The following is a 25,250-nucleotide window of genomic DNA, read 5'->3' as shown; positions in this document are numbered from 1 at the left end:
GACAACTATTAGGCATCTAAGTAGGTGTGTCAGTTGTTGTGCGTGGGCAGCGACGATCTGGACTGGTGGCAGTCAGGCACTTTCACACTGACACCTTTCAGTCCCACCAGAGTGCAGCTCCAGCTACAGACCTACAGTTGTTTCTGTGCTTAGATGCTTTCCACCAAGGGTCCCAGGTTGGGAAAGAGAGAGAGAGAGAGAGAGAGACAGAGAGAGAGAGAGAGAGAGAGAGAGAAAGAGAGAGAGAGAGAGAGAGAGAGTTTCCCATAAGAAGAGAGAATTTCCCATACGGGCCACTGAAATGTCACAGGTCACAGTTCTGGGGCTGGTGTCACCTGGGCGGTAAAAGAGTTTACCAAGACAGCTATAGGTAAAGAAAGGCAGATTTGTCAGAAAAAGTATGAAAATATGTTGTAAGGGTGCAATGGGCAAGTCAGAGTCAGCAAGAGGAGCTGACTGCAAAGAGACAGAGGCTTGCTGAGGATTTTGCAGGGTGGCGCTTATGCCGTGTGCTGAAGAGGGCTTTTTGTAGTCATGATAATGCCAAGGTTACAGTGAGCTAACTTGCATTTTTCCTTTTTTTTTTTTGAAACAAAATCTTGTTCTGTCATCCAGGCTAGCGTTCAGTGGCGTAATCTCGACCACCACACTCAGCCCATTTGATTCTTGTTTTAAAAAAATAATTTCTGAGCTGGGCACAGTGGCTCATGCCTGTAATCCCAGCAGTTTGGAAGGCCAAAGCAGGCAGATTGTTTAAGCTCAGGTGTTAAAGACCAGCCTGGACAAGTCGAGACCCTTTCTCTATAAAAATTACAAAAAAGTCTAAGTGTTTCTGGAGAAAAACAAGAGAGAAAAAAAAACAGTCTGAGTGTATTAGGTGAATGGGTAAAAAAAAAAAAATTACAAAAAAGGTCAGGCACGGTGGCTCATGCCTGTAATCCCGCACTTTGGGAAGCCAAGGTGGGAGGATCACCTGAGGTCAGGAGTTTGAGACCAGCCTGGCCAACATGGGGAAACCCTGTCTCTACTAAAAATACAAAAATTAGCCGGGCAAGGTGACAGGTGCCTATAATCCCAGCTGCTCGGGAGGCTGAGGCAGTAGAATCTATTGAACCCAGGAAGTGGAGGTTGCAGTGGGCTGAGATCATGCCACTGCACTCCAGTCTGGGCGACACGGCAAGACTCTGTCTAAAAAAAAAAAGAATTAACTGGGTGTGGTGGCTGAGGTGAGAGGATCACTTGAGCCTGCGAAGTCGAGGCTGCAATGATCTTGTGATCACTCCACTATACTCCAGCCTGGGCAACAGAAGCTGTCTCTAAAAAAAATTAAAATAACCGGGCACAGTGGCTCACGCCTATAATTCCCACACTTTGGGAGGCTGAGGTGGGAGGTCAGGAGTTTGAGACCAGCCTGGCCAACATGGTGAAACCCCGTCTGTACTAAAAATACAAAAATTAGTCGTGCGTGGTGGCAGGTGCCTGTAATTCCAGCTACTCGGGAGGCTGAGGCAGGAGAATTGCTTGAACCTGGGAGGTGAAGGTTGTAGTGAGCGAAGATTGCCCCACTGCACTCCAGCCTGAGTGACAGAGTGAGACTCGGTCTCAAAAAAAAGAGAGAGAGAGAGATAGAAATTCTTATTTTTTAAAAAAATTTGTTTTGAGATGAAATCTCCCTCTGTCACCCAGGCTGGAATGTAGTGGCATGCTGGCTCACTGCAACCTCCACCTCCTGGGTTCAAGCAATTCTCCTGCCACAGCCTCCCAAGTAGCTGAGATTGCAGGCGTGTGCCACCACGCCTGGCTAATTTTTGTATTTTTAGTAGAGACAAGGTTTCTCCATGTTGGCCAGGCTGGTCTCGAACTCTTGATCTCAAGTACTCCACCCACCTTAGCTTCCCAAAGTGCTGGGAGTACAGGCATGCGCCACCGCTCCTGGTATCTTTCTATTTATTGATATTCTCTATTTGATGGGACATTTCATTATGCCTTCCTTTACTACTACTACTACTTCTTCTTCTTTTTCCTTTTTGAGGTGGGGTCTTGCTTTATCATCATCCAGGCTGGAGTGCAGTGGCTTCATCTCAGCTCACTGCAGCCTTGACCATCCAGGCTTAAGTGATCCTCCCACCTCAGCCTCCCAAGTAGCTGGGACCAGGGGTGCATGCCACCACACCCAAGTAGTTTTTAAAATTATTTGTAGAGAAAGGGTCTCACTATGTTGCCGAAGCTGGTCTCAAATTCCTGGCCTCAAGCGATTCTCCTGCCTCAGCCTCCCAGAGTCCTGGGTGTACAGGTGTGAGCTACAGTGCCCAGCCCCTTTACTTTTAATCATTGTTTTCTCTAGTTATTTGAAAGTATTTATAATGATTACTTTGAAGTCTCTCCATTAAATCTGACATCTGAGCTTTCTCACAGGCAGCTTCTATTGCCTGCTTTTTTCCCCGGGGCATGGGTCAGAGCTTCCTGTTTCTTTGTATGTCTTGTATGTAATTTGTTATTGGAAACTGGATCTTTAAGGTGATATATTGGAACACTCTGGGCACTGGCTTCTCTCTTCCATGGCTTGTAATTGGTTTTTGTTTGTTTGGTGACTGGTGGATTACTTAGTGAATTCTGTACTCATCGACCCCCACCCCAATCCCAATAACCATCCATCCATAGTGTGAAGCCTCTTATGTTGCTCCTCAGAGGGCACAGCGTTGGGTATGGCCACAGTCATCTGGGATGGCAGTAATTCTGGCAGGACTTTATCTCATTCCCTGACCACACACAGCTGTCAGACCCCACTAATTGCCGGCTGATTGCTCTACTGTTTTCAACAATTCCTTGGGGTACAAATTGCTCTACACAGGAATCCAACTAAATCTGGGCTTTTTTTTGAAGGAATCTCTCTTTTTCTTTTCTTTTTTTGAGACAGTCTCACTCTGTCCCCCAGGCTGGAGTACAGTGGCGTGATCTTGGCTCACTGCAACCTCTGCCTCCCAAGTTCAAGTGATTCTCCTGCCTCAGCCACCCAAGTAGCTAGGATTACAGACGTGTGCCACCACACCAGGTTAATTTTCATATTTTTAGTAGAGATGGAGTTTCGCCATGTTGGCCAGGCTGGTCTCAAACTCCTGACCTCCAGTGATTCTCCAGCCTAGGCCTCCCAAAGTGCTGGGACTACAGGTGTGAGCCATAGTGCCTGGCCTGAAGGGATATCTCTTTAGGTCAGTACTTGAGATTTGTGACTCCAGAATGGCTCTGAACTGTATCTTTCCTTGGTCCTGTCTAGTAAACTAGCCAACCTAGTTTTGCTTCTATCTCTGATGAATTTTCCAAATTCCTCTTAATGGCATTTTTTATCAGAGCCTCCATTGTTTCTGAGAGCACCATTAGGCTTGAACTTCTCCACACTCTTGCAAACGAAGTCTACTCATTTGGGAATAAATCTGAAGCTCCCGGCCTTCTTCTTGACCTAGGCAAAATCTCTGAGCCACAGCTCTGAGCTGGGGTCAGGGACAATGGCACATCTCTTGCTGAGTGACACACCTGCTCTAAGAGATGGTCACTCTGTGGAGAGTGGGGAAGTAGCTTCAAGTCTTCTTGGCTTGCCTCCGCCTTATGAACCAGAATGAGGACAATCAGGGTCCCAGTATTCTCAGCAGCACCACACACAATATAGAGTCTCTATCCCCTGCATGGGGCCGAGGTGGACTAAGAGAGCTACCGTCTTGGCCATATTCATACAGAGCTTAGTCTCAGCAACAGGTAGCTGGGGACCACGTGGAAAATGCCGGCATTCTATCCCTCCTGGGAAGACAGTTCTCTGACTGGGAGCTAGTTGGAGAGGAAACCCTGTGTTCTTGGCTGAACCAGTCAGGAGTGGACTTTCCACCTCACTGAACTGGGAAGGAAGAAGGAAGAAATGCATGTTGGCTTAAATATTATAGCTTTGATTAGTCTTACCAAGTTTTAGTAGATTTACTTGAATAAATATTTATTCATTTTCTGAATGCCCTTAGGATCATTTCCAGAGAATTTATTTTTGTTTTGTTTTTGGTTTTGGTTTTTTGAGACTGAGTCTCACTCTGTTACCCAGGGTGGAGTGCAGTGGCACAATCTCGAGTCATTGCAACCTCTGCCTCCCGGGTTCAAGCATTTCTTGTGCCTCAGCCTCCTGAGTAGCTGGGACTACAGGCATGTGCCACTATGCCTGGCTAATTTTTGTATTTTTAGTAGAGATGGGGTTTCAGCATGTTGGCCAGGCTGGTCTCAAACTACTGACCTCAGGTGATCTGGCTGCCTCAGCTTCCCAAAGTGCTGGGATTACAGGCGTGAGCTACTACATCCAGCCTGTTTTTCTATTTTTTGAGACAAAGTGTTTCTCTGTTGCCCAGGCTGGAGTGCAGTGGCACAATCATAGCTTACTGCAGTCTTGAACTCCCGGGCTCAAGTGATCCTCTCATCTTGGCCTCCCAAAGTGCTGGGATTACAGGCAGGCATGAGCCACCACACCTGTCCCTGGATAGTTTTTTGTTTTCTTTTTTAACATTTCTCGTCTCCTGTCCCTACTGCAAGGCCTGGCTTAGCCCCTCCCAGCCTCCTGCCCCACCCCTTCTGAGGCAGCCAATGCTGTGGCTTCAGTGGCTGGTCTAAACCATGCATTGGTGGCCAGTCACAGTGGCTCATGCCTGTAATCCCAACACTTTGGGAAGCTGAGGTAGGCGGATGACCTGAGGTCAGAAGTTCGAGACCAGCCTGGCAGACATGGTGAAACCCCATCTCTACTAAAAATACAAAAATTAACTGCATCTCTCCCACCTCCTCCCAGCACGGCCCCCACAGCCCCTGCCTCCCTCTCAGGATGGACATTCCACCCCATAGACTCTCCCTGGATGTCATCGTTGACTTCCTTTGTGTGCTTAGCTCTCACCTCACATGTGAGTCTCCTGTGCCCTGAGGCTCCTCCAACATGGGGTAGGCGGGCAGGCTCAGCAGATAGCTCAGGGGTGCAGGCAACCAGCCCTACTGGGTTGAGCCTCCATCTAGTGGAGACAGAAGATGACAGAAAAGTGTTCTAGCAGTTGGGCACGGTGGCTCACACCTGTAATCCCAGCACTTTGGGAGGTTGAGGCAGGAGGATCACTTGGGGCCAGGAGTTTGAGACCAGCCTGGGCAACATAGTGAGACATTGTCTCTACCAAAAATAAAAAAATTATCTGAGCATGGTGGTGCATGCCTGTGGTCCCAGCTACCCGGGAAGCTGAGATGGGAGGATCACTTGAGCCTAGGAGGTTGAGGCTGCTGTGAGCCATGATTGCGCTACTGCACTCCAGCTTGGGCAACAGAGCAAGACCCTGTCTCAAAATAAATAAATAAAAAGAAAGCTGTTCCAGTCACCTGTCTGGCAGGTATCCAGCTCTGGGAGACACTCTGCCGGCTCTTCCCAGACCCCAGCAGGCTCCTCCACTTTGACAACACCCACCTGCGCAGGCCTCTCCTACTTCTGCCTCACTCCCAGCTGGGGTTTCCTTCTTAATAAAGGACCTCCGCTCAGCTCAGCCTTTGGGGAAGCCAGGCTAAATACACTCTTTTGTCATCTTTTGCGACCCTCTTGCAAGCACATCTTTCTCCGGCTACACCAAATTGACCTCAGGTCTTTGTCTCATTCCTCACATTTCTGGACACCTATTGTATCAGAGGTATTCTTCTAGATGCTAGGGATACATGAGTGAAGAAAAGAGACAAAAATTCCTGCCCTCACCTAGCTTACATTCTAATGAGGAAGGGCACTGGGAAAGTAAAGTGAATTGTGAGGAGGTGATACGTTCTGCAGAGAAAAGCAGAGCAGGATGGGGATGGGTGGAGCCGGAGTGCTACAGGCTGAGCTCTTCAGTGGCATCTGCTGAGATGGAATGTGGGGCCAACACCTGTGGAAGGGAGCAGGCGGAAGCAGGATTGGGCAGAGGGAGAACTTGAACGGTGATGGACGCCCAACAAAGTCTTGGAGAAGTTCTGGAGCGAGTACAGTTGGACAGAGTCCCACGTGAGACGGAAACGGTAAGTTCCTTATAGCCCCCGATTTGCTCAGTCACCAGATGCAGGCTGCCCTAGGCAGGGTGTGACCTCGGGTGAGGCTGTGTGCAGCCGCGCTGGGCTCTGCAGGAGCAGAGAGCTGGAGGGTGTCTGGTGGCTGCTGTTCCCCGGGTCCCGCTGGAAGGGGTGTAGTGGTGCCACCTGTGTCTACTGGAAGGGTGTGCTCAGAGGTGGCCTGAAGGAGTTTGAGGAAGTGTGCTCTGCAGACACCTGGGGGATGAGCTCATAGATAGAGGGAACAAGCACATGGCCCCTGAGTGTGGCTGTGTCTGAGGCCCGAGTAACAGCCGGAGGCTGGTGGTGCCGCAGTGAGTGGGCAGTGGGTGAGAATTCAAAGCAGCCAGGGCTGTGAGGCCACCATGAGGACTCTGGCTTGCAATATGATCTGGAGGGGAGCTGTGAAGGGATGAGGGCAGTGGGCACATTCCTTAGGTCAGGCAGCCTGGAGCAGGAGAGCCCATGAGGACCATTGCGGGGCTCCAGAGAGAGAAGCTGAGGACAGGCTGGGGCAGGGGCAGCAGAGAGACTGCCAGATGCACGGCAGATTCCTACCTCTGAGGACTGTCTGCGGTGGGTTCTGCCCACATGCTGGCCATCACAACTGTTTAACCAGCACTCAGAGCTTTAGCCGATGTCTGCTGCCCTCTGGTGGGTATGCCAGAGATGAACCAAGCCTGCTTCCCCGTTTTTTCTTTTGTCAACAGCCTATAGGTACTACAGATTCACTTTCAACTCCGTGGTATGAAAACTGTCTAGGCTGGGCATGGTGGCTCACACCTGTAATCTCAACACTTTGGGAGGGTGAGATGGGAGGATTGCTTGAGCCCAATTTGAGACCAGCCTGGGCAACACGGCAAAAACCCCATCACTATTATTATTATTTTGAGACGGAGTCGTGCTTTGTGGCCCAGGCTGGAATGCAGTAATGTGATCTCGGCTCACTGCAACCTCCGATCTCTGGGTTCAAGCAATTCTTGTGTCTCAGCCTCTCAAGTACCTGGTACTACAACTGCACGCCACCACGCCTGGCTAATTTTTGTATCTTTGATAGAGACAGGGTTTCATCATGTTGGCCAGGCTGGTTTTGAACTCCTGACCACAAGTGATCTGCCCGCTTCAGCCTTCTCAAGTGCTGGGATTACAGGCATGAGCCACCACACCTGGCCCACATCTCTATTATTAAAAAAACAAAACAAACAAACAAAAACCTCTTGTCATAGATGATAGAGGTGTCAGACAACACCTGTCAATGAGGCAGCAACTCATCAACTGAGAGACAGGGAGGCACAGAGAGCCATGGTGTCCACGCAGCAGTGTGCGGACTGCGGCTGGCAGGGCCCTTGCGGTTTTCTAGTAGTGAGGGTCACCAGCACTAGGAAGAGAAATGGGGCTGAAGGATGCATCCAGGACAGGGAGCTGTAAAGCAGGTGCCATTCCCAGGAGGTCAACAAGATGAAGATGCTGAGGGTGCTTGCCAGACAGCTCTGAGTTCAAGGGTAGTTCATAGATTCCTGCTAGGGACGGAAGGAAATGGAGCTAATGGAAAGAAAATGCATATGATGAAGGCCTGTAGATCAAAACAGAGCTGAAGGACTCTGGTGAACCGAGGGTGTGAGATGACTGTGGACAGAGGGAGCTATGGGAACTGCAGGGCCATGGGAGGCGTGGCTGCCCTCCTGGCTGTTGGAACCCAGGCACCTGCGCTCACCCCTGCTGCCTCTGCTGAGACTGTCGCTGCCTGCTACAGCCCAAATTCACCCACTACTGATGCTGACCCTGCCAGGGAGGAGAAAAATTCCTTCTTCCTGCCTTCCAGTCTCCTGCCAGTGTCTCCCTGACAGAGCTGCACTGGAAGCCCACTGGAAAAGCAGTCTGGAAGATTTAGTTTACAGGCTTCTAGCCCCCTTCAATACAGAGGAGAGCACTCCAAGCCAGGGGAGGTGCGAGCTTCCTAACTGCTGTGTAAAATCCCCTTCACCCTTTTGTTCCTCCAGTCCTTCCAACACCATTCTCCCCAATTTCCTGCACAGAAGCTGTTTGAATTTTCCACAGTTGCACTATCCTGTTCAACATGGGCATAAACAATGACGGGGGCAAATCCAGGTATTCCAGGACCTGAACTTATACAATTGGAGGGGAGTTCTCTTTGACAAAAGGAATATAACATTATGGACAGTAGATTAGCTTATTAGCTTCGTGATAAATTCACCTCTGCCTATAACCCAACAATTCCACTCAAGATACTAGAGAAATTCCTGTATATATGTGCACCAAGTGACACTGTTTAGTATGTTCACGAGGGCATCGTGCTTTTCTGTTGTTGTTGTTGTTGTTGTTGTTGTTGCTTGTTTGTTTTTTGAGGTAGAGTCTTGGTCTCTCACCCAGGCTGGAGTGCAATGGCACAATCTTGGCTCACTGCAACCCCTGTCTCCTAGGCTTAAGCCATCCTCCTACCTCAGTCACCTGAGTAGCTGGGACTACAGGCATGCACCACCACACCTGGCTAACTTTTGTATTTTTAGTAGAGACGGGGTTTCACCAGGTTGGCCAGGCTGGTCTTGAACTCCTGTCCTCAAGTAACCCACCCACCTTCGTCTCCCAACATGCTAGGATTACAGGCATGAGCCACCACGTCTGGCCAATGAGGGCATCTTTCTAATGGGAAAAGAAGTACAATCAATACGGGCGAAAGCAGTGGGAAGTTCGTACTGGGCAGAAGACAACACGTCTGTGGCTTGGGTGAAAATGCCTCGTGTAAAAGCAGCTCAAGCTGGAAGACAGGGCCCTGCAAAGAGACATTCTGCAGAACAATTTGCAGTTGGGAAGATAATAACTGACATGGCAAAAAAGGAATGGAAAGTAGGGTTACCCATTGGCCAAGTAGGCTTCGTATGTATGTATCTTGCTGACACGAATTCTTCAGGGTCAGTTGGAAGTGATGCACCTTGTGTTGTAAAAGTGGAACCTAGTGACAATGGACCTCTTTGTACTGAATTAAAGTTTTACCAACAAGCTGCAAAACCAGAGCAAATTCAGAAATGGATTCGTACCCATAAGCTGAAGTACCTGGGTGTTCCTAAGTATTGGGGGTCTGGTCTACATGACAAAAATGGAAAAAGTTACAGGTTTATGATAATGGATCACTTTGGGAGTGAGCTTCAGAAAATATATGAGGCAAATGCCAAAAGGTTTTCTCGAAAACTATCCTGCAGCTAAGCTTAAGAAGTCTGGATATTCTGGAATATATTCACAAGCATGAGTATGTGCATGGAGGTATCAAGGCCTCAAATCTTCTTCTGAGCTACAAGAATACTGACTGGGTGTACTTGGTAGATTATGGCCTTGCTTATCGGTACTGCCCAGAAGGAGTTAATAAAGAATACAAACAAGACCCCAAAAGATGTCACATGGCACTATTGAATTCACAAGCATCGATGCACACAATGGCGTGTTCCCATCAAGACGTGGTGATTTGGAAATACTTGGTTATTGCATGATCCAATGGCTTACTGGCCATCTTCCTTGGGAGGATAATCGGAAAGATCCTAAATATGTTACAGATTCCAAAATTAGATATAGAGAAAATATTGCAAGTTTGATGGACAAATGTTTTCCTGAGAAAAACAAACCAGGTGAAATTGCCAAATACATGGAAACAGTGAAATTCCTAGCCTACACTGAAAACACTCTTTAACAAAATATATGCGATATTCCTTTGCAAGGACTAAAAGCTACAGGAAGTAAGGATGATGGCAAATTGGACCTCAGTGTTGTGGAGAATGGAAGTTTGAAAGCAAAAACAGTAACAAAGTGAAATAAAGAAATTGAAGAAAGCAAGGAATCTGGTGTTGAAGATATGGAATGCTCAAGTACACAGACAGAGGAGCCCACACAGACCCACCTGTACAAGAACCAGAAAGAGAGCCCAGAAGTAATTCAGATGCTGTGAACCAGCTTTTCTTTTTTTTTTGTTTTCTTTTGATTTTTTCTTCTTTTTTATTTGAAGTGTTTTATTTTCATGTGAGTCTTGCAAGGTGGAAGTAATAATTAAATACCCATATGTTCAGAAAATATAAACTTTTTAATAAAAAATAAATATTTTATACAATTAAAAAAAGTAGAATTAATCCATTGCTATCAAAACAAGAATGAATATAGGAAGAATCAATATTTTATATTAAAAATATATCAATTATCCTGAAACTATATCTAAGATTCAATATATATGGATTAGACTAGAACCAAAAAGTAAGGTTCCACTCTGTTGCCCAGGATAGAGTGCAATGGTACAATCTTGGCTTACTGCAGCCTTGAGCAATCTACCTCAGCCTCCCAAGTAGCTGGGACTACAGGCACACACTACCACACTCAGCTAATTTCCTTTTAATTTTTTCTAGAGATGGGGTCTCACTGTGTTTTTCAGGCTGGTTTTGAACTCCTGGGCTCAAGCAATCTGCCTGTCCTAGCCTCCCAAAGTGCTGGGATTATAGGCATGAGCCACTAGGCCTGGTCTTATGCTAATTATTTATTATTATTATTATTATTTTAATTTTTTGAGATCGAGTCTCTGTCACCCAGGCTGGAGTGCATTGGCACAATATCAGCTAACTGAAACCTCCACTAATTTTTGTATTCTTAGTAGAGACAGGGTTTTACTATGTTGGCCAAGCTGGTCTCAAGCTCCTGACCTCAAATGATCCCCCAGGCTCGGCCTCCCAAAGTGCTAGGATTATAGGCGTGAGCTACCAGGCCTAATTAAAAAAAAAAATTTGTAGAGATGAGACCTTGCTATGTTGCCAAGTCTGGTCTCTAACTTCTGCTAACTTCTGGCCTCACGGAATCCTCCCACGTTAGCCTCTAGAGTAGCTGGGACGACTACTACTACTACTACTACTACTACTATATGTAGGAGCCACCCACCATGCCCTGGCTCTCACGGTACTTTTGATTTGCATTTCCCTAATGATTAAATGATTAGTGATAATGATGTCCTTTTTTGTTGTTGTTGTTAGGATTCCACGCTGGGGCCAGGCGTGGTGGCTCACGCCTGTAATTCCAGCACTTTGGGAGGACAAGGCAGGTAGATCACAAGGTCAGGAGTTTGAGACCAGCCTGGCCAATATGGTGAAACCCCGTCCCTACTAAAATTACAAAAATTAGCCAGGCGTGGTGGCACTCGCCTGTAGTCCCAGCTACTAGGGAGGTTGAGGTAGGAGAATCACCTGAACCCAGGAGACGGAGGTTGCAGTGAGCTGAGATGGTGCCACTGCACTCCAGCCTGGGTCTCTGCTGAGCGGGTAACGGTTTCCAGCTCAGGCTGCAGGATGCCACCCGCCTTCCCCACCATAGCTCGTAGCCACGCCTTTTCTTTTCCCCATCTCTCCTCTGATCTTCTGGGGTTTTTTGGAGGGGTGAGATGAGCATTTTTGCCTCCCCAGGTTGCTGGGAAGATGAAATCAACGTGTTAGTTCGTTGATTTCGTAAACTGTACAACGCTAGGGAAAGGACAAGGTAGCACTTGCTGATCGCGGGGAGAGTGCCAGTCACAGTTGCTGGAGGTCTGGAGGTCCTGCCCCGGCCACATCACCTCTTAGGAATGAGAAAGGGGATTGTCCCAATTATAGGCAATTAATCATTTTGTCACTAGACTGGAAGCTCCCTGTAGCCAGGACCTGTTGTGCTCTTTTGTCATGCATAGCACCTGGCCAGCATTTTGCACAGTAAACACTTGGAAGTGGATTGAGCCTGTATTAGGCTGTTCTTGCATTGCTGTAAAGAAATACCTGAGACTGGGTAATTTATAAACAAAAGAGGTTTAATTGACTCACAGTTCCACAAGGCTGGGGATACCTCAGGAAACTTACAGTCATGACGAAAGGTGAAGGGGAAGCAATGCAAATCTTACCTGGCTGCAGGAGAAAAAGAGCAAAAGGGTCAGTGCCACACTTTCAAACAACCAGATCTGGTGGGAACTCACTCACTGTCATGAGAACAGCAAGGGGGATGTCCACCCCACCCCCATGAATTCAATCACTTCCCATTAGGCCCCTCCCCCAACACATGGGGATTATAATTCAAGAGAAGATTTGGGTGGGGACACAGAACTAAACCGTATCAAGGAGTAACTTTATATTTATTTTTCCCATTTCCCAGGATGTCCCAGAATCTAAGTGTGGGGAACACAGAGGTGAATAAGAAATCTATGGTCATTTTATTTAAGACAATGTGATGTCATAGTAGCAAAGATGTATATTCCCTGGGTGTGGTGGCTTACACCTGTAATCCCAGCACTTTGGGAGGCCAAAGCGGGCGGATCGTGAGGTCAGGAGTTCAAGACCAGTCTGGCCAATATGGTGAAACCCCATCTCTACTAATAATACAAAAATTAGGGTGCAGTGGCTCACGCCTGTAATCCCAACACTTTGGGAGGCTGAGGTGGTTGGATCACAAGGTCAGGAGTTCAAGACCAGCCTGGCCAACATGGTAAAATCCCGTCTCTTAAAAAAAAATTAAATAAATAAATTTTTAAAAAATACAAAAATTAGCCAGGGGTGGTGGCACGCACCTGTAGTCCCAGCTACTTAGGAGGCTGAGGCACAAGAATTGCTTGAAGCCAGGAGGCAGACGTTGCCGTGAGCTGAGATCACACCACTGCACTCCAGCCTGGGTGACAGAGGGAGACTCTGTCTCAATTAAAAAGAAATAGAGAATTGAGAAACAATAGGAATAATTAAGGATACATTAAAATTACGGGCTTAAGTAACTGAATGAGGGTGGATGCTATTTACTGAGTCTCTCTGATAACCAGAAAGAACCACACATCAAGGAAAAATGTTTTTGTCTTGGACTTGTCCATTTTGAGATGTCTTGTGGACATTGAAGTGGAGGTATAAAGTGGACAGTTGTGGTTATCAAGTTGAGTTCCAGGGAGATTTGGAAGTGACAGTTAATGGACAGTATAAAACCATGGTGAAGAATTACATCATTGAGCATGTGTGTGTGGTGGTGCAGGAAAGTCAGGCTTAGAGCCTAGTCCTGGGGACTTTAACGTTTGTAGGACAACCAGAGAAAGAAAAACTAAGAAAGGAGAGCACAACAGTGATAAGTGATGTAAGAGGAAAGAAAGTTTTGTAAATACTAATTATAATTCTAGAAAGTGGTCTGGGTGGCCAGGCGCAGTGGCTCATGTCTGTAATCCCAGCACTTAGGAAGGCTGAGGCAAGTGGATCATGAGGTCTGGAGATTGAGACCATCCTGGGCAACATGGTGAAACCCCGTCTCTACTGAAAATACAAAAATTAGCTGGGTTTGGTGTCATGTGCCTGTAATCCCAGCTACTCAGCAGGCTGAGGCAGGAGAATTACTTGAACCAAGGAGATGGAAGTTGCAGTGAGCTGAGATTGTGCCACTGCACTCCAGCCTGGCAACAGAGCAAGACTTCATCTCAAAATAAAAAAAAAAAAGGAAGTGGGTTGAGTATGGTGACTCATTCCTGTAATCCCAGCACTTTGCAAGGCTGAAGTGGGTGAGTCATTTGAGGCCAAGAGTTTGAGACTGGCCTGGGCAACATAGCCAAACCCTGTCTCTAAAAATAATATTTTTTAAAAGAAAGTATTCAGATGTGTTGTTAGTCCATTCTTGCATTGCTATAAAGAACTACCTGAGACTGGGTTATTTATTTATTTATTTATTTATTTATTTTTCTTTTTTTTTTTTTTTAAAGACGGAGTTTCACCACGTTGGTCAGGCTGGTCTTGAACTCCCGACCTTAGGTTATCCGCCCGCCTTGGCCTCCAAAGTGCTTGGATTACAGGCATGAGCCACCATACCCGGCCCGAGACTGGGTAATTTATAAAGAAAAGAGGTTTAATTGACTCAGTTCCACAGGCTGTGAAGGAAACGGCTGGAGAAGCCTCAGGAAACTTACAACCATGGCAGAAGGCAAAGGGGAAACAGGCAAGTCTCACATGGCCAGAAAATGAGGAAGAGAGAGTGAAGCGGGAGGAGCCACACACTTTCAAACAACCAGATCTTGTGAGAACTCACTATCACAAGAACAACAAAGGGGAAATCCACTCCCATGATCCAGTCACTTCCTAAGAGGCCCCTCCTCCAACACTGGGGATTGTAATTCAACATGGGATTTGGACGGAGACACAAATCCAACCATATCATCAGGGGAGAGCTGGCAACTGTGCTGAAAGCTTCTGGGGACCTCATAAGCTGAGGACAAGAAAGTGATCACTGGGTGTAGTGATACGGGTGTAAGTGCTGATTGTGACAAGAGGCATCTCAGAAGAACCACAGAAAAAAAGCCTGGCCCAGGGAACATCAAATTATCCATGTGATGGGAATTGAAGATGTAGACAGTTCTGGAACTATGGCTGAATGTGACAAAATAGATGGGACATTAAATAGAGAGGAAGGTGGAATTGAGGACGGGCCTGAAATGAATCTTCATAGTTAAACAGGCACCTTTGGCTAGGTGAGGTGGTTCACCCCTATAATCCCAGCACTTTGGGAGGCCAGGGCAGCGCAGGAGTTCGAGACCAGCCTTGCCAACATGGTGAAACCCTGTTTCTACTAAAAATACAAAAATTAGCTGGGCATGGTGGTACGTGCCTGTAACCCAACTACTCGGGAGGCTGGGGCAGAAGAATCGCTTGAACTCATGAGGTGTGAAGGCTGTGGTGAGCTGAGATCAGGCCACTGCACTCCAGCCTGGGTGACAGAGACTCCGTCTCAAAAAATAAAAATGAAACATAAATAAACAGACACCTTTGACAAATCACTCAGATTCTCTGGGCTTCACTCTTCCCATCTGTAAAGTAGGAGTAATGATAACAGGTTATCTATTTTATTATTGAGAATCAGATGAAGTAGAGATACAAATAATATCCTAATGTGGGTGTTAAGGCAATTTATCTAAAGAAGTTAACTGAGATAAGAGTAATGCTAAGAATATGTCAGTTACTGGAGTAGATGAATTCATATTAGGTTGATGCAAAAGTAATTGCAGTTTTGCAAGTAAAAGTAATGGCAAAAATTGTAATTACTTTTGCACCAACCTAATACTTCATTTAGTAGGAACTAAATGGAAGTCAAATTTAATCTTACAACAAATTACATTTACATCTTTGTGTTTGCTTTTTTTTTGACAGAATCTCACTGTGTCACCCAGGCTGGAGTGCAATGGTGCAATTTCAGCTCACTGCAGCCTCTGCCTCCCAGGGTCAAGCAGTTCTCCTGCCTCAGCCTCCCGGGTAAGCTGGGATTACAGGCACCTGCCACCATGCCCAACTAATTTTTTGTATTTTTAGTAGAGACGGGTATCACCATGTTGGCCAGGCTGATCTAGAGCTCCTGACCTCAAGTGATCCACCTGCTTCGTCTTCCCAAAGTGTTGGGGTTACAGGCGTGAGCTACTGCACCCAGCCTTTGTTTGCTCTTTGTATAACTATTCAGTTGCTCTCCATCTTATAATTACTAAAACCTCATAATTCTCAGTGAGTCCTTCTTGGAACCACTTAAATTACAATCCTCAACCACACTCCCCAGCACCCTTTCATCTCCACCCTAACTTTTCTGGTGCACACCACAACTATACTCTGCTTGTCTGTTTTTTTATTGTGTTTGCATTAAGATACTTGCCTCCCTGTAAATTCTACCTAATTATAGCTATGAGATTTTCCTCAAATACATAAATTCCATAATTATTTCAGAATTTACATATGGGTACTCTCTCCCATATATTTACCATATTCTTGATATTCATGGGACTAGACATTTTCAGTAATCCCTTAGATGAAAAATTTCAAAATGTATCCAACAAGGAAAAATTGTTCATAACAAATATTAAGCTACAGTTGAATAATGAGTATGAAACACTTGTGACTGGGAGCCTCGAGCTCCAGCAGTCAGGCAAGGCAGGTCGTCAACATTGTGCTAAGGACCTTTTCCTTCAGTTTGTTATTCAAGCTCAGAGGAAATAACTCACTGGGGTAACTGCCTTCATTCAAGTGGAGGCTGGAGGCTTGCAGACACTTTTTGTTGAGAATGCCTCTGTCTCAGGAGGCTTGTCAGACTGGCCAAGGCAGGAGGCTTGAGGCCATCCTTTGGAAGAGATGGCAGCTCCCAGAGGGGCCTCCTGGTGGGTCTTCTGATGCCCAGAAAGAGGTCTCTGTAGCTTCTGCTGATTCCCATTCTGAAAAAACCGGTCACTGTCAAGATTCATCTTCACTGTACCACAAAGAGGTGTAAACTGATGGCCATGCTCATGGCCATTGGTGGCAGTGAAGCATGGAGCCAGGGCAGGTGGTTTTTGGCACCGGTTGATGCACTCTACCTTGGCCTGGAGGGTGGCACAGGTGCAGGTTACAAGTGTACAGGTGCTATAATTGAAAAATTACAGAAAGGTGGTAGGGGGCACAGGACTTACTGAGAAATGTCTGCTCCCAGCTCAGCTTCCCTCAGAGCCGCCTGGAGTTGGTGCTCCTGGGAACAGCTGGCTCAGTGGGAAAGGGGCTCTGAGAAACGCTGAGCCTCTTCGGGGCCTCCTCACTGTCTCTACAGCTGTTGCTGGGCCCCCTTCTATTCCCTATCATGAAAAGTTGGCCCGTCTGTCTGCTCACAAGGCACCACTGGCAGCCACTACGCACACAGTGACTATTTCTAGAATGCATGAGCACAACCTCCACCCACAGCATGATACAGGATGTTCCCCCACCCCAGCAGTCCCCCTTAGGCCCCTCCCAGTCAACACTACCCAAGGGTATCCCTGCTTCTGTGGCCAGCAAGGCAGTATCTACCTGAATTTGAACAGTGTATAATGAGTCACACCTGGGACACCCTGGGGTGTGAGGTGGCCCTCCAGGAAGCAGACGCCCAGACAGATAGGACTGTGAATGTTTATTAAGGGAAACACTATGGAAATGAGAGGGAGAGGAGGCGGCACTGGGCAGGGAGTATAAAACATGTTGGATGCTTTTCCATGACATCACAGCTCAGGGGAGTCTTCCAATTGTCCTGGAAGCTGAAAAGATTTTAGTTTATTTTCATGTGATCTTCTTTTGCCCAATATACATTTTGTCTTCTATAAAATATCTGTGCCCCTACAGAATACTTCTGTGTGTGGCTGCATCTGTGTCTCTATGTCATGGAGAATAATTATCTACAGATCGTAGATATAGATCTCAGAGTTTAACTGGGAATGCATTTCTGTAATTTCTTCCTCTGGTAAGGATCTGAATTTTAATCTTGGAGACAGGGGCTTTCCCTTATCTTTTGAAACAGAGATCGGAAATCCTGGGGCCCGAGCTGTTACACACTAAGGTTTATTTAATGAACTTCAATGAACATCTTTTGTTGATCTTCTAAGTGGGAATATTTTCACTTAACCAGCAAGAGGGGTGAGGTTCTACCACCTACCAGCTATTTTGCAAGATGCTTTGTTTATGGGCTTGGTCTCTTTGTCCTCACAATGACCTCATAAGCACATAATTCCTGGCTTATTTATAAGAAAGCCAGGGCTCTGAGCCCCACTGAGAGTTGGTGTCTGGGCTCAGGCATCAGGGACACAGGGAAGGGGGAGGATTTTACATGCCAAGGTTGGGAGCTGCAAAGCTGGGAGTCGCGGGGAAGGAGAGGGTGCTGGGGATGAGATGATGTCAGAGCAGCTCAGGATTGGCCTTGAGTTCTCCACCAGAGTGGGCCTCATTCTGAAAGCCAAGGCTGCAGCTCCACTGAACCAGACCCATCCTTATTGTTAGTCTCCTCTAAAAACTCAGGGAGATAGGGTCCCCTGACAAAACCAAGTTAAATTTCCCAAACCTCTAGGCATTCATTCACCCTGATCCAGAGCCTTCACACATCCAGGGAAAGAATCGTCTTTCCTACAGATAATGGACTAAAGGCTGTAGGGCAACAAGGAAGTGCTGGGGAGGATAATTCCCGGTGCGCACTGTGCCATCTGAGCTCTCCCACGGTGGCTCTGTGTGGCCCTCATGCAGTCTCCACACTCCTGCTCACACTGCTTGCCCAGCCAGGAGCGACCTTCCAGCTCCACCTGAATTCAACAAACTTCCATGTGATACCTCCCTGCTTCATCCTTCTCTTCCACAGCCTCCTGTTTATTTCCAGGAGATTCTGTCTCCTCCTTCTGCACCCTGGTTCCCTTCACTTGTATTTCCACTAGGGGTGGTCAGAAGCTCTGTGTGCTTCAGTGTGGATCTCTCTGCTGCAGAACACAGGATGCCCAGCAAGTCAGGGACAGGTCTTATTCTTCGCAGAGCTGGCCATATGGCCCAGGTTCCATACATGCCTGCGAAACTGGTACTACTGGCTTCTATAATAATCTCTGGCTGGGCACAGTGGCTCATGCCTGTAATCTCAGCACTTCGTGACGCAAAAATGGGCAGATGGCGTGAGTCCAGGAGTTCGAGACCAGCCTGAGCAACATGGTGAAACACAATCTCTACAAAAATAAAAAGAAAATTAGCCAAGCATGGTAGTGCACATCTGTAGTCCCAGCTACTCTGAAGGTTGAGATGGGAGGATCACCTGAGCCCTGGAGGGAAAGGTTGCAGTGAGCCAGGATTGCGCCACTGCACTCTAGCCTGGGTGGCAGAGCAACTCTTTCCCCCACAAAATAAAAAAGTCTCTTTCCTCATCTACAAGAGATACCTACTGCCAAGGTCATAATGAGGAAATAATGTGACCGACTGTGTACCCTCAGAAACCCAAGAAAAGTGACCACATCCTCAGCCAGTGTTACCCTTATTCTGCAAAGCCCTGCGGTACCATATATGACATTTCGATTAACTCAAAGGAAAGATGAATTCATTTTACAAGTCCGTTCATACCATTCAGATAAACATACCAAGTGGTGCATGTGGAGGCAGTGGTCGAGGTCCTAGAGGCCAAATGGGTGGAGGAGGTGGCTGAGGTTGCAAAGGCTACTAAGTAGAGGCAGAAGAAGGTGGATGAGGCCCCAGAGGACAGAGAGCTGCAGAAAGTGGATGAGGTCTCGGAGGACTGAGAGCTTTAGGAGGTGATTGAGGTCCCAGAGGACAGACAGCTACAGGAAATGGATGAGGGCCCGGAGGACAGACACTGGCACTAGGTGGATGAGGTCCCAGAGGATAGACACCTGCAAAAGGTGATTGAGGTCCCAGAGGACAGACAGTTGCAAAAGGTGATTGAGGTCCTGGCAGACAGCTGCAGGAGGTGAATGCGGTCCCAGAGGACAGACAGCCGCAGGGGATGATGTTGAGACTAGCGTGGTTGTGGAGATTTTAACATAGGTAGCGCTGAAGGAATTAAGAAACAGAAACAAAAATAGAGTGCAAAAGTGAAAATTAGAGTGGGGCAGTAGGGGACTGACAACATTTCCCAGCTGAAAGCCCAGAGCAGACTCTGACTCACATATTTGTTTTTTGTGAACAAGTGATTATTTTTAATGAGCAAGTGTTCCGTGTTTTTTTATAGAATAAAGATAAACTAGGCAAGCAGCTAGTGCCTGTTCACTACTAACTAAAAATAAACTAGAAAGCATTTTTTAATTGGAGAAATGGGGGCAGGGTTATGTATTCTGCATTTTAAAAACTGGTTTAACTAGTGCATACTGGTACATATTGCTTACTATTCTATAACACCCTAAGCAGTTTTCTGCCCGGGGACTTCACAGTGTTTCTTGCCATCATCTCTTAGTAAACAATATATAATTTATTACACACATTAATATTTGTTCTCATCAGGGTGATTAAGGTCCTGGAGGACAGACAGCTGCAACACATGATTGAGGTCCCAGAAGACAGACCATTGCAAAATGTGATTGAGGTCCTGGAGGCCAGATGGCTGCAGGATTTGGATAAGGTCCCAGGGGACAGACAGCTGCAGGAGGTGGATGAGGTCCTGGCGGACAGACAACTGCAGGAGGTGGATGCGGTCCCGGAGTACAGACAGCTGCAGGAGGTGGATGAGGTCCTGGCAGACAGACAGCTGCAGGAGTTGGATGTGTCCTAGAAGACAGACAGCTTCAGGACATGATTGTGGTCCCGGAGGACAGATAGCTGGAGGAGGTGATTGAGGTCCCAGAGGACAGATAGCTTCAGGAGGTGATTGAGGTCCCAGAGGACAGACAGCTTCAGGAGGTGATTGAGGTCCCAGAGGACGGACAGCTGCAGGAGGTAATTGAGGTCCCAGTGGACAGAAGCTACAGGAGGTGATTGAGGTCCCGGAGGACAGACAGCTACAGGAGGTGATTGAGGTCCCGGAGGACAGACAGCTACAGGACATGATTGAGGTCCCAGTGGACAGAAGCTACAGGAGGTGATTGAGGTCCCGGAGGACAGACAGCTGCAGGAGGTGATTCAGGTCCCAGTGGACAGAAGCTATAGGAGGTGACTGAGGTCCCAGAGGACAGACAGCTGCAGGAGGTGATTGAGGTCCCAGAGGACAGACAGCTGGAGGAGGTGATTGAGGTCCCAGTGGACAGAAGCTACAGGAGGTGATTGAGGTCCCAGAGGACAGACAGCTGGAGGAGGTAGATGAGGTCCCGGAGGACAGACAGCTGGAGGAGGTAGATGAGGTCCCGGAGGACAGACAGCTTCAGGAGGTAGATGAAGTCCCAGATGACACAGGTGGAGCAGGTGGCCAGCAGCCTATCAGTGGTTCTGAAGGGCCAGCCATGAAGTAGAAAAAGTAGTGCAATTCTGACAAAGAATGAGGCTCCCTTCAGCCCTATTGACCTGTAAGGCAGAAGGAGGCAATGTTTTGAAATATATTAATTTGATGGACACAAACACCAACACAAGCTGCACCTTATACCACAGGTGATAGTCCCTTGCACCTCCCCCTTCTCCAGGTTTCAAAATAGCAGCATCAGTGCCATAAAGTTTCCCTTCCACTGCGTCCTGCCAGCAGGGGAGTGAAGAAAAATCATGAGGACAAACTGCTGTCCTCACATGCCACTGTGTCTGCCTGCAAATGTAGGCAGGCTGCGGGCCTGGCCCAGGGAAGACAGAGTCATTACACAGTAATAAAGAAGTATGTTTTGGGCCAGGCACGGTGGCTCACACCTGTAATCCTAGCACTTTGGGAGGCCAAGGTGGGTGACCTAGGATTACGCCTGTAATCCTAGCACTTTGGGAGACCTGAGGTCAGGAGTTCAAGACCAGCCTGGCCATCATGGTGAAACCCCATCTTTAAAAAAAAAAAAAAAGAAGCATGTTTTTGACACAGGGGTATTTATGTATATCCTCATTTCTCCCTCACCACCATCACAGGAGCATGTTCCTTGCATCACAAAGAGAGGAATAAAAAGCCCCTTGTCCACACATGAGTCACAGCTACTCTTAAGAGAATGTTCTCCAAGCCTTTCATGTTCTGTCTCTGATTCTCAGAACTCTGCAAGGTCAGTGTGACCACCCTGCTCCAAATCTGAGAAAACAGAGGCTCCCAGATGAAGAATATTCTCCCAGGGTCACTCAGCTGGAAAGAGACAGAGTGGAAGTCGATTCCTGCTCTGCTTGGAGGACCCCCTCATCCCTGCTCTGCTTCCTTTCTTGACAAAGGGTCTTCACTCTGGAGATGCCACCGATGGGCACAAAGAGCTCTGGAGAGATGTGGATTCCTGAAACCTGCAGGGGAACTGGGAGAGGGTTTTCTGACAGAACAATCCTACATACGGATGTTAGTTTGGCACAGCTATAATATTTGTTTTAACTCCCAGGTAATACCAAATTTTAAATGCGCTGTGACATAAAGAATAATTCTGACCATGGAAATATGAGGTGGGAATTATAAACAACGGAAGTTTTAAAAATGTATTTGCTTTCAAGTATACAAGTCCCATTATGTGTGATCAGAGGACTCGGCAGCTGTCAAAGCTACAGAGGCCACAGGAGAACCAGCTTAGCTGAGCATCATTTAAGGCCTTCGTTGGGATTTGTCCCTGTAGGTAATGAGTAATGTTCACTTTTTATTACCTCATAACCAAGGCACATTTTGTTACAAATATGGAACCTCTGACAAAGTATTAGATCAGGGACACCACTGGGTGGGCGTGGGGGCATTTTTGCACAACACAGTTACCAACAGAGATGGGACTGTGATGAATTATGGAACTGACTTTGTCAAAGAACATTCAGAATTGCACAAAGCACATATTAATGTTGGATTAATGAGTTTTCACTTTGTTCACTTCTGGGATTACAGCAGGTATTCTAAATGTTAATCACCTACTTTGCTCCGGCCTTACATGATCTAAAAAGATGAAAGAGCCAGGCGCGGTAGCTCACGCCTGTAATCCCAGCACTTTGCGAGGCTGAGATGGGTGGATCACCTAAGGTCAGGAGTTTGAGACCAGCCTGGCCAACATGGTGAAACCTTATCTCTACTAAAAAATACAAAAATTACCTGGGCATGGTGGCAGGCACCTGTAATCCCAGCTACTTGGGAGACTGAGGCATGAAAATCACTTGAATTGGGCGGGGTGGGGTGCACAGGTTGCAGTGTGCCAAGATCACGCCACTGCACTCCAGCCTGGGGGACAGAGTGAGATGCTGTCTCCATAAAAAAAAGGAGGGAAAGAGAATTGTCTTGGACCACACATAAATTACACTAACACTAGCAATAGCTGATGAGCTAACGTCACAAAAATACTCATAATGTTTTAAGAAAGTTTACAAATTTGTGTTGTGCTACATTCAAAGCTGTCCTGGGCTGCTTGTGGCCTGTCACCTGCCAGTTGGACAAGCTAGGTATAAAGTAATTATCGTTTCTTTAAAGTTATTTACTTACTTTTTAAGTTGACATCTAACATTGTATATATTTACCATGTATCACATGATAAAAGAATCCCTCTGAATCACACTTCTCTCTTGGATTATGTGAATCTCTGCCATTTAGAGATCAGCATGAGTCAAAAAAATAAAGTGATGACTTCATTCAGAAATGAGTATTAGATTTTAGTGTTGAAAAATAACTAAGGTAGGGACCTGAAAATGGCAAGAATAGTGTGGGATTTCTCTAAGATTCTTAATTCTATTAAACTCTTATATGAATGGAGACAAAGGCTTCCTCTGTGTAAGTTTAGATGGCTTCTGATAACATTCCTACATAGATTCCTCAGGATTTAACTATATGTTCTTGAAAACATCTTAATTTTAAATGTTTGTTTCAAGATGGTGAATTAAACAGAGATAGCCATTCAAAAGGTTGGACTCAGCATATGCTACGTACGAAATGGAAAGGATTGAATTAGAGATCCGTGCAACATTGGGAATCATTTCAGAACTACTATGTTGAACAGAATAAGGTGGACACAAAAGAGTATCTATGGCATGACATGCATCTGTATACATGAAATTCTAGAATAAGCAAAATCAACCTATGATGAGAAAGGGATTGGCTGGGAAGAGGAAGAGGAGAGTTTACTTTCTGGGGTGACATAATATTGTAGATCTTGAAAGGGGGCTGGGTTATGCTGGTGTATGTAGTTTTCAAAGTTAGTAAACTTACACTTAAGATTTGTATATTTTGTTCCATGTCACTCTTCTTTAGAAGAAAAATTTTAAAGAAACATTAAATTCTAGTTAATGTTAGTCTTGCTAACCTATTCAGCAGGAAGTATATTGATGTTTCCAGTTCAGTTGGAAATACATCTGAAATAAGATGGGCTGATGGATGGATAGAGGGATGGAAAGATGCATAGATATGTGTTAAGTTGTGTTCATTAATATGTTAACACATCAATGCTATATGTATGAACAGTTTTATAATAAAATGTTGATGGTAATTGTCAAAATCACTTGTCCCATGTCAGTAATTTGTTCTTTGAACAAGAATTCCAAAATCATTATTACTCACGTTCTATACGTTTGAACAATTTTAGACACAATATCAATTGGATGCTTTCCCTGTCAATTATGGAGTTCCAAAATGCAAGGATACACAGGGAAATCTTGCAAAGGTGCTGCTTTCTGGAATTTTGCTTTCAGGACAAAGACCAAATGGGAGAAACAAGCCTTATATCTCTTTCCAAGGGAGAGTGCAGACATGCTATCATATATTCATACAAAGGAATTTTACTCAGCAATAAAAAAAAACACAAAACTTTTTTTTTGTTTGTTTGAGACGGAGTTTCACTCTTGTTGCCTAGGCTGGAGTGCAATGGCATGATCTCAGTTCACTGCAACCTCCACCTCCCAGGTTCAAGCGATTTTCCTGTTTCAGCCTCCTGAGCAGCTGGGATTATAGGTGCGTGCCACCACGCCCAGCTGGCTAATTTTTGTATTTTTAGAGAGGGTTTCATCATGTTGGTCAGGCTGGTCTTGAACTCCTGACCTCAGGTGATCTGCCAGCCTCAACCTCCCAAAGTGCTGGGATTACAAGCGTGAGTCACTGGGCCCGGCTACAAACTATTAATATTTAAAACAATATAGATCAATGTGAAAATGATTTTGCTGACTTTACAGAATTCAGAATAAGAATACCTCTCCTCCTGGGCAGGGGGGTGGTGGGAGCGGTTTAAAATAAAAATTAAAGCCGGGCGTGGTGGCTCACACCCGTAATCCCAATACTTTGGGAGGCCGAGGCGGGTGGATCACGAGGTCAAGAGATCGAGACCATCCTGGTCAACATGGTGAAACCCCGTCTCTACTAAAAATACAAAAAATTAGCTGGGCATGGTGGTGCCTGCCTGTAATCCCAGCTACTCAGGAGGCTGAGGCAGGAGAATTGCCTGAACCCAGGAGGCGCAGGTTGCGGTGAGCCGAGATCACGCCATTGTACTCCAGCCTGGGTAACAAGAGCGAAACTCTGTCTCCAAAAAAATAAAATAAAATAAAATTAAATTAAATTAAAATTAAAAATAAACAAAGAATAACTCTCCTCTGCTGTATAACTCCATTACATGAAATGGCAGTTCAGGGGGAGGATAGTAGGATGGAGGGAGGAGGGCTGATGGATTAAAAAGAAGGAGGAGAGGCTGGGCACTGGCTCATGCCGTAATCCCAGCACTTTGGGAGGCTGAGGTGGGCAGATCACCTGAGGTCAAGAGATCGCAACCAGCCTGGACAACATGGTGAAAACCCATCTCTACTAAAAATACAAAAAAAATTAGCCAGTCATGGTGGTAGGTGCCTGTAATCTCAGCTTCTCAGGAGGCTGAG

The 25,250-nt window shown here is 46.3% G+C and overlaps 1 pseudogene; it reads left to right on the top strand.

The window, feature by feature from the left end:
• The first annotated feature begins 8,823 nt into the window (after positions 1–8,823).
• Positions 8,824–10,013, top strand: LOC105731891 (serine/threonine-protein kinase VRK1-like; annotated as a pseudogene).
• The last annotated feature ends 15,237 nt before the right edge of the window (positions 10,014–25,250 follow it).

This window comes from Aotus nancymaae, unplaced genomic scaffold (assembly GCF_030222135.1).
Source record: "Aotus nancymaae isolate 86718 unplaced genomic scaffold, 86718_ANA_hifiasm-v0.15.2.pri h1tg000067l, whole genome shotgun sequence".
NCBI lineage: Eukaryota > Metazoa > Chordata > Mammalia > Primates > Aotidae > Aotus > Aotus nancymaae.
The sequence above is the reverse complement of the archived record's forward strand: the minus strand, read 5'-3'. Positions and strand labels throughout refer to the sequence as shown.